The sequence below is a fragment of the Echinops telfairi genome, unplaced genomic scaffold, assembly GCF_000313985.2.
Source record: "Echinops telfairi isolate 266 unplaced genomic scaffold, ASM31398v2 ScPeMD7_53;HRSCAF=182, whole genome shotgun sequence".
Taxonomy (NCBI): domain Eukaryota; kingdom Metazoa; phylum Chordata; class Mammalia; order Afrosoricida; family Tenrecidae; genus Echinops; species Echinops telfairi.
Window position 1 is genome coordinate 15,751,372 of NW_022103951.1, and position 8,713 is coordinate 15,760,084.

Sequence of the window (8,713 nt, forward strand, 5' to 3'; positions counted from 1 at the left end):
GCGTTCCCACGGGATTCCATAGTCCGGCCCAAACAGCCAGGCTTTCTCTCTCCCTCCCTTCCTCCCTCTTTGCATTTCTGTTCCTCGGCTTTAGGTGCCTGTGAGAAGCCTCCGATCAAGTTACAACTGGAGGCCCAGGTTCAGCTACAGGCCTTGGGGCGGTTCCTGCAGAGTGTTTCAGAGGGACGAAATTCCTGCACTTAGAAAACCGGTTATCCCAGCCTGGAATGAGGTCACTGGGAGCCAATGAAAAAACTGCAATTTGAAAGTTACTATTAACGCGTGAATCCATGAAACCTAGAAATCACTGGAGAACCCAGGAGTTTGAGTGGCTCCAGTCATTACCAGTCTCAGTTTTAACACTTTGCTCTGTGGCTCTTGGACTCTGAGGACTGGGCAGGAGGCGAAGTTGAGTCCCATGTCAAATGAGACGCCAGACCAGAAGATTCCCCGGGGATGAATTTAAAACGGGAGCCTATGGGCTCCAGACAGACTGTTGCTGCCATCTGCTGACCAACATTGGTGTTCGCTCGTGGAACAGTTGCAGGTGCTGGTGCTGACTTTTGCTGGGCACAACCCATGCTTCTCCATATCTTCACTAATAATTCTGTGGGCACGAAGGGATCCCCCTTAAATATATCAGCAGGGGGATTTAGAAGAGGGAGGTAGTCTCATCTAGTAGCTTATCTCATCTTTGGACTCTGTTCATTCGAATCTTCAGTGAGCCTTCCTTTCCTGATGGTCAGTATGTTGATTGACTATTATAATCGTGGATTCAGGTGTATTCAGATAGGGTCACTATGAGTCCGAATCAATTCCACGGTCATCAGAGTGCATCTTCAGATGAGTGCCAACTGGCAGTTTCTGGCCAGGTCTGGGGTCTGGCAAGGCTGGCAGAGCTGTCTCGATGACTCAGGGAAATAGGAAAACCAGAAGAAGCAGACTGTTTGATAGGCCATTTGATGGGGTTTTACCAAACCGTATCCCCCTCCAGCCGGCCTTGGCTACTGTTAGACATTTATTCATCTTAGGTTAACATATTTCCATCAGCAAACAAATCTCAGAAACCTCTGGAAGGGTGCTATTAGTATCTAGGCAGGGGTCCTCAAACTATGGCCCGCAGGCCGCATGCGGCCCGCCAAGGACATTTATCCCGCCCGCTGGGTGTTTTTGCCCCGTTTGTTTTTTTACTTCAAAATAAGATGTGTGCAGTGTGCATAGGAATTTGTTCATAGTTTTTTTTTTTTTACTGTAGTCCGGCCCTCCAACGGGTCTGAGGGACAGTGAACTGGTCCCCTCTTTAAAAAGTTTGAGGACCCCTGTTAGAGTAAACATATCTATCAGATCACTTGCCAAGATGTCATTCCACAGCATTTATTCGGCAAGTGCTCCAGACGATGCAGTGTGCGCGGTGTTCTGGAAGCGGTCGGCGTGAGCAATCATGATCCATGCCCTCAGGGAACTTACATTGGGGTGTCCAAGACAGAAGAGAGACAGTGGCCTGCCACCAGGACAGCGTGCAATGCAGTATGGAATGGAAAGTGTTCGGGAGAGGTTGCAGAAGACAGGCTGGGAATCAGGGCTGTGAAAATTAAATTAGCCAAATAAGGAAGTCCTACACGGAGAAGCCACAGGTTGTAGAAACCCTGCCTTGAGGACAGTGCAGCAGACCCGAACAGGAGCATGACAGACTATGTGACATGGTCAAAGACCTGGTGAGGCCTGTAAGGTTTATGCCTCAGTTGTTTTCCAGAATCCGAAAGAACGGATTCAACTGGTTGAAGAGGCTTGGAGAGCAAGGACACTCGTGACCACGCGGTGACCTACAATGGAGGTTTCAACTCTAACCCAGGAGTTGTGAGCATGCGCAACTAGTGATGGTAAGCAGCCCCTATGTCATTGCTGCTGACTTCATTTTGAATGCTCGGACTCATTATTTTTTCAGTTGGCATATAATTCACATATGACACAATTTAATAACTCAATCACATCAAGAAGAGTTGGGCAATCATCATCACACTCAACTGCAGACCGTGTGCTTCTTTCTTGTAGTTACTGTTGTTAGCACCTCAGTTCCCCTCAACGACCCCTGCCATGTCCCTGATGTTGTTAGAAGCCATGAAGTCCGTTCTGACCCATAACGACCCCATGCACAACAGAAGGAAACACTGCCCAGGCCTGAGCCATCCTCAGCATTGTTCCTGTGCCTGAACCCAGGGTGTCAATCCATCTGATAGAGGGGTTTCCGCTCTTTCGCTGTCCCTCTACTTTACCAAACATGATGTCCATCTCCAGGCACTGGTCTCTCCTGACAGACAGATTTGTTTGTCCTTTTAGCAGTGCATGGTACCTTCAATATTCTGCCATGTCCCTAGGTAATTATTAATCCAGTCACTGTCTCTATAGATATCCTGGGTTTCATAGACAGTGATACCAGGAGGGGAGGGGGAAGGTTGGGGAGAACGGGGGAATTGATCACAATGATCTCCCTATAACCCCCTCCCTGGGGGACGGACAACAGAAAAGTGGGTGAAGGGAGACACCAGACATTGTAAGACATGAAAATAATAATAATAATTTATAAATTATCAAGGATTCGGGAGGGAGGCAGGGTGGGCCAGGGAGGGGAAAATGAGGAGCTGATACTAAGCGCTCAAGTAGAAAGCAAATGTTTTGAAAATGATGATAGCAGCCAATGCTTGACACAATGGATGTCTATGGATTGTGATAAGAGTTGTATGAGCCCCCAATAAAATGACTTTTTAAAAAAGAGTTGTATGAGCCCCCAATAAAATGATTTTAGAAAACCCATACATAACAAAATCAAGACACAAACAAAACACTTAAGAACAATGACAAAAATAAAACAGAGATAAACCTCAACTGAAAAGAATGAAAATATTAAAAACTGGAATGATTTTGAAAAGGGTCTAAAGGGATATCAAATGATAAGGTGTTGCATTTGAATGCCATTGCATCTGCCACAGTAGACTCTACAATGCTCTCTGGCTCGAAGCAAGGCTAGTCAGATCGTGGAATACGGTCAGAAGGATTTGCTGGAGGCTTAGTCTCCGTGAGGACCTGCAAATGAATTTTGGACTTCCACTGTCATTCATAGCCTTCTGCAAACTGGGTCTTCACAATGTAAGCTCTGATAGGGTTCCCTCTGGGTTTTATTATTTATAATCCTTGGATTACATAGGCATATGGTGTGCTTCTTCCACTTACTTGATGCCTCCCCTGTCAGCTCCAAGTCCATTCTCATATACGTGTTCACACTTGAACTGTGCCCAACATTTCGCATGTACCCACTGAAAGGAGAACCCAGGAAAGAGCTTGTAAAAGCCACATGACTATGCAATCTGCCCAAACCAGGACAGAAATTGGCCCAAGCAACACATACCGATTCCCAACTAAGATAAAACAAAACAAAAATATCTCAAACTCACGGCCATTGAGTTGATGTCAACTCATCGTGACTCTATAGGACAGAGTAGAACCGCCTCGGTGAGTTTTTGAGACTGTAATGCTTGATGGGTGCAGAAATCCCTTCCTGTCTCTTGAGGAGTAGCTGGTGGTTTCGAACTGCTGACCTTGTGGTTAGTGGCCTGACTCTAACCATGACACAACCAAGCCTCCTTGACTAAGGTAACAGCTCTACAAAAAAATGTTTATAAGCTTGGGAAGATTCAATTGTTTATGCCATGCCTCCCCTGCAGATTTCTATCCTGTAATAAATGCCCAGTGGTTTCTCATTGCACGGCTAACCTCAAAGTCAGCAGTTCGAAACTACCTACCAGCTGCTTTGTAGGAAAAAAGGTCTTCTAATCCTGTAAAGAGTTACAGTCTCAGAAACTCCCAGAGGCAGGTGCACCCTGTCCTATAGGGTCATCATGAGTTGGCATTGACTTGAGGACAAGTGAGTGAGTGCCCCAATTTTGACTTTCTAGTCTTTGGGTCACACCTGACTCCAAGAACAGAAGCCATTGATTTTTCATGTGGTACGTGGGTGATGCTTAGATTTGAGGCTTTCACAGGATGGCCCCCGGACCAGCAACGTCCGCACCACTTGGGACCTTACTGGTGATGCCAATTCTCAGGTATACCCAAGCCAGGTTTGTCACAAGCTCTCCAGGTGCCGCGTCCCCAAGCTTCAGAACCGTGGCTTCAAAAAGACGATCAGGAGGACTGGGACTGCGGGGAGCTGTTGGGGAGATTGCCGTGCGGGGCAGCCCATGTGACAGAGGAGAACTGCCCGTGGACTTCTCTTGGCGGTTATCTTTGTAGGATGGACTCACTAGGGCTTTCTCCTCCAGAGCCATTGGGTGGGCTTGAACTACTAATCTATTGGTTGTCAGCTGAGTGCTTAACTGCTGTGCCACCAAGTCTCCTTGGAAGATCAAATAGGGTTTTTGTAACACCGGACTGGTGGGAAGGGCATTTATACAAACCCTCTATTGCATCTGTGTGGTGATTTCCACCCTATTATCTGTGCGGACCTTTCCAGTGACAGGACCCGGGAAGGAGAAAGAAGTAGAGGAATGGAATACAAACCCTCATCCTGCCGCAGAGCTCGGGGCCCTGCGGCAAGGTCTCTAGCCCCTTCCAGTCTGCTTTCACTTCTACAAAATGCTGTCAGTGATGCAGATTGTGGGCGTTTGGGGAAAGGGGATACGAGGGGGGTCCATTATGCATTCATTCCGTTTTTCCTCAAACTTTCGGAAGCCCTCTCATACATGTAATATGCAGGGCTCTTGCTCATGATCAGGCTATTATTTCTGCACCTAATTGCCCTTTTATAAATCCCTATTGCCCACAAGAAAACCACTTACTGTCATCAGTGGCGAGGCCTCCTGCAAAGGCCTTCAAGCGACTTGTGGATTTCACAACATTTCTGGGTTGACTGTGCTTATGCAAATGGTCACCCCTGAGGTGGAGCCAGCCCTGATAGAATCCAATGTTAAGAAGTATTGAGAAGACTGAGTCAAACACGAACACCAGTAAGCGCAGACATGTGCCTCAGCTGGAAGGACTAGATTAGAGGGTCTGGAAGCCATCAGTGATCTTTCAGGTACAGAGTTTAGTAGGACTGGGGTATAGAGGGAAGTCACTGTCAAGGGAGGGAGTAGAAGATGTAAGCCAGGTGGTGGTCACGTTAGGAAGGGTTTTTCATGTCACGCTGAAGTTCTTGTGCTGATTATCTAGTCCCATTTACCCCCTAACATTATAGCTTAAGGAAACAACAAGCATTTATTGGGTCACACAGCTTCGATGAGCCTAGAATTCAGGAGCAGGGAGGCTGGTTCTGGCTCAGGGCTTGTCAGGAGGTTGTGGTCAAACAGGGCTGAAGTCCTCAGAAACTTGACCAGGGCAGGAGGATCCACTTAGCATGGTGTGCTCCTGTGGCCAGCAAGTTGGTGCTAGCTATTGGCAGGAGGCTTTGGTTCTTCACCATCTGGACCCTCCACAAGGGCAGCATGAGTGTCCTCAAGGCATGGCAGCTGGTTTCCCTGAGAGCAAGTGATTCAACAGAGAGTAAGGCCATGACTCGAATTCGACCTTGCAAGTCTGGCTAGACCAGAGGATGTACACTGGTACAGATGGGAACTGAAAATACAGGGAATCCAGGGCGGATGAGCCTTACAGGACCAGTGGTGTGAGTGGCGAAATGGGGAGGGTAGAGGGAGAGTGGGTAGGAAAGAGGGAACCGATTACAAAGAACTTTATGTGACCTCCTCCCTGAGGGACGGACAACAGAAAAGTGGGTGAAGGGAGACATCAGACAGGGCAAGATATGACAAAATAACAATTTATAAACTATCAAGGGCTCATGAGGGAGGGGGGAGCGGGGAGGGAGGGGAAAAATGAGGACCTAATGCCGGGGGTTTAAGTGGAGAGAAAATGTTTTGAGAATGATGTACAAATGCGCTTTACACAATTGATGTGTGTATGGATTGGGATAAGAGTTGTATGAGCCCCTAATACAATGATTTAAAAAAAGAGAGAGAGAGTAAGGCCAACCTGTGATGTCTTATGCGAGGAAGGCTGAGAAGTCATCCTCCACAGGATGCTCCGGCTCACAGAGGGCAGCCAGGGATCCAGGTGAGAGAGCAGTACTCGAGCAGGGGAGGGGAGGGGGGGTCCGTGGACCATCCTGGAGGATGGCTATCAGTGCTCTCTCACGCAGGCAGTGGCGTCAGCAGGGACCTTTATGTAGGAGACTTGGGAAGTTCTGTTTGTTGTTGGTTGATTTTAAGTAAATGGTTATGTGTTGGGTTGCGATTTGCGAGGGCAGCAGTTTGAAACTAACTGTCAGGTGCTCTGCAGGAGAAAACCGGGGCTTTCTACTCCCATAAAGTGTGACAGTCTGGGAAACTCGCATGGGCAGGTCTACCCTGCTCTATACTGTCGCTGTGAGTTGGCATCGACTGAATGGCAGTGGATCTGTGTTTGGTTTTGGCACGTGAGTCACTGACATTGAGTTGATTCCAACTCATAGTGATTCTTTAGGACTGAACGGTACTGCCCCTGTGCGTTTCTGAGACAGTACATCTTTACAGGAGTCGAAAGCCTCATCTTTCTCTCACTGAGTTCCTAGTAGTTTTGAACTGCTGGCCTTGAGCTTGTCAGCCCAGTCAGAATTGAATGTGTGGCAGTGAGTTTGAGTGGGGCAGGTGGGTTGTTATGTGTCAAGGTCAGCGCCATGGCAAGTGACTTTCATATCGTCAAGAGGATGGCTAGACTAAAGAGGAAAGGAGCTAATGAAAAGTTCATTAAGAAGCTAGTGGTAGAGTTGAGGCCAGTGATTTTCAGACGTTAGTGTACACACAAACCATCTGGTAGTCTTGCTACACTGCAGACTCTGATTCAGCTCTTCTCAGGTGAGGCCTGGGACACTGCGTTTCGAATGAGCTCCCATGGGGTGATATTGCTGTTGCTGCTCTAAAAGCTACTCTTAGAACAGTCAGGGATAATCAGACACCTACATGAACATTGTACTAGTTGTCATTCTGGAGACTTCTGGAATAATCTACAGTATTTCCTGACGATGTGTTGGCGCTAGAAGAGAGGGACATGACATTTCTTTTCAAATGTTTGAGGGCCTATTACATATTGAGAGAACCTCACTGCCATCGAGTCAATGCCAACTCATAGTGCCCCTACAGGACAGGGTAGAACTACCCCTGTGAATTTCCAAGACAGTCACTGTTTACAGGAATAGAAAGCCCCATCTTCCTTCTGCAGAGTGACTGGGGCTTTCGAACTGCTGACCTTGTGGTTCACAGCGCGATGTGTAATCACTACACCACCAGGACACCTGTACTGAGAGAATATACCTATGGATGAACCAGGATGAACAAGTGGAATATATCATTTCAATTTCCTAGCAATTTAATAGAACTGTGTGTAGAAATAGTAAATGTATTGCCGTCCAGTCTTCAACTCACAGAGGCTCGATGGCAGGACAGCCTTATAGGGTTTCCAAGGCTGTAAGCTTTATAGAGGTGGGCTGCCATATCTTTCTCCCATGGAGCAGCTGGAAGATTCAAACCCGCAACCTTTCAGTTAGCAACCCAGTTTTTAACCACTGTAGCGCCATGTCTCCTTGTATACCAATATCATATTGATGGCACCATGTGGGGGCCATGTCTGACCCCCTCCAGCTTCAGTAGGGAGAAGGCAAATCCAACTCCACCCCAACCCAAGGCCAATTGCCACAAGGCAGTGGTCAGACACGTCTCCATCTTCCATCCTTCTTTACCCTATTCTAATACCAACCATACCTCCGACAAGACACCATTTCTCTTCAATAATTCATTGTAATGACCGCATAGAACTCATAGGCAACAATCATGCTTTCGAGGGTTAATAGAGAAGCTAACAGATTACACATGGTAAAGATGCCATCTTTTCCCTGCAGCAACTCTTTTGAGACCTGCCGGCAGGCATGTCTCTCTCGGTCTTCCACCTCTCAGCCACACAGTCCCGTGGCTTCAATCTCCTCTCTCTCATGGCCTTGGTGCTGCTCTTCGGATCTTTCTCTGGTCACAGTGCTTCAGCGTCTGGTGCCTCTGTGGCCACAATTTCTTCGGGCAGAGATCCCTCACACATGCTCCACTGATGAGTCTTCTTTCTTTCTTGGCACGGGTTTCCTTGGCATCTCCTTCGGATATGGCTCACTCTGATATACACCCAGGGGAATGGCAAAACTGACCCATCTCAGAGTTAAGAGTCCTCCCTACTTTATTTGCATGCTTTGACCCCAAATTCCAAAGACTATGGATAACAGCAAAACACTGTCAGTTATCCACTTCTGAAGAATTAACCACTAAAAAACTTATGAATAGAAGCAGACGATGTCAGATATAGTGCCAAAAAATGAGTCCCTAGGGTTGGAAGGCACACAAAATACAACTGGGGAAAAGCTGCCACCTCAAAGTACAGTCAACCATACTGATGTGGAGGGAGTGAAGCTTTCTATCCCTTTATTTTCTAATGGGGCATGACTCAAAATGACAAGAAACCACTGTAAAAATCCATTCATCATCAAAATAAGGAATGTGCAAAGTATGAATCTAGGAAAATTGGAAGTCACTAAAAATGAAATGGAATACACGAAGATTGATATCCTAGGATTTAGTGAACTGAAATGGACTGGTGTTGGCTGCTTTGAATCAGAAATTTACAACACTGGGAATGACAAAATCAAGAG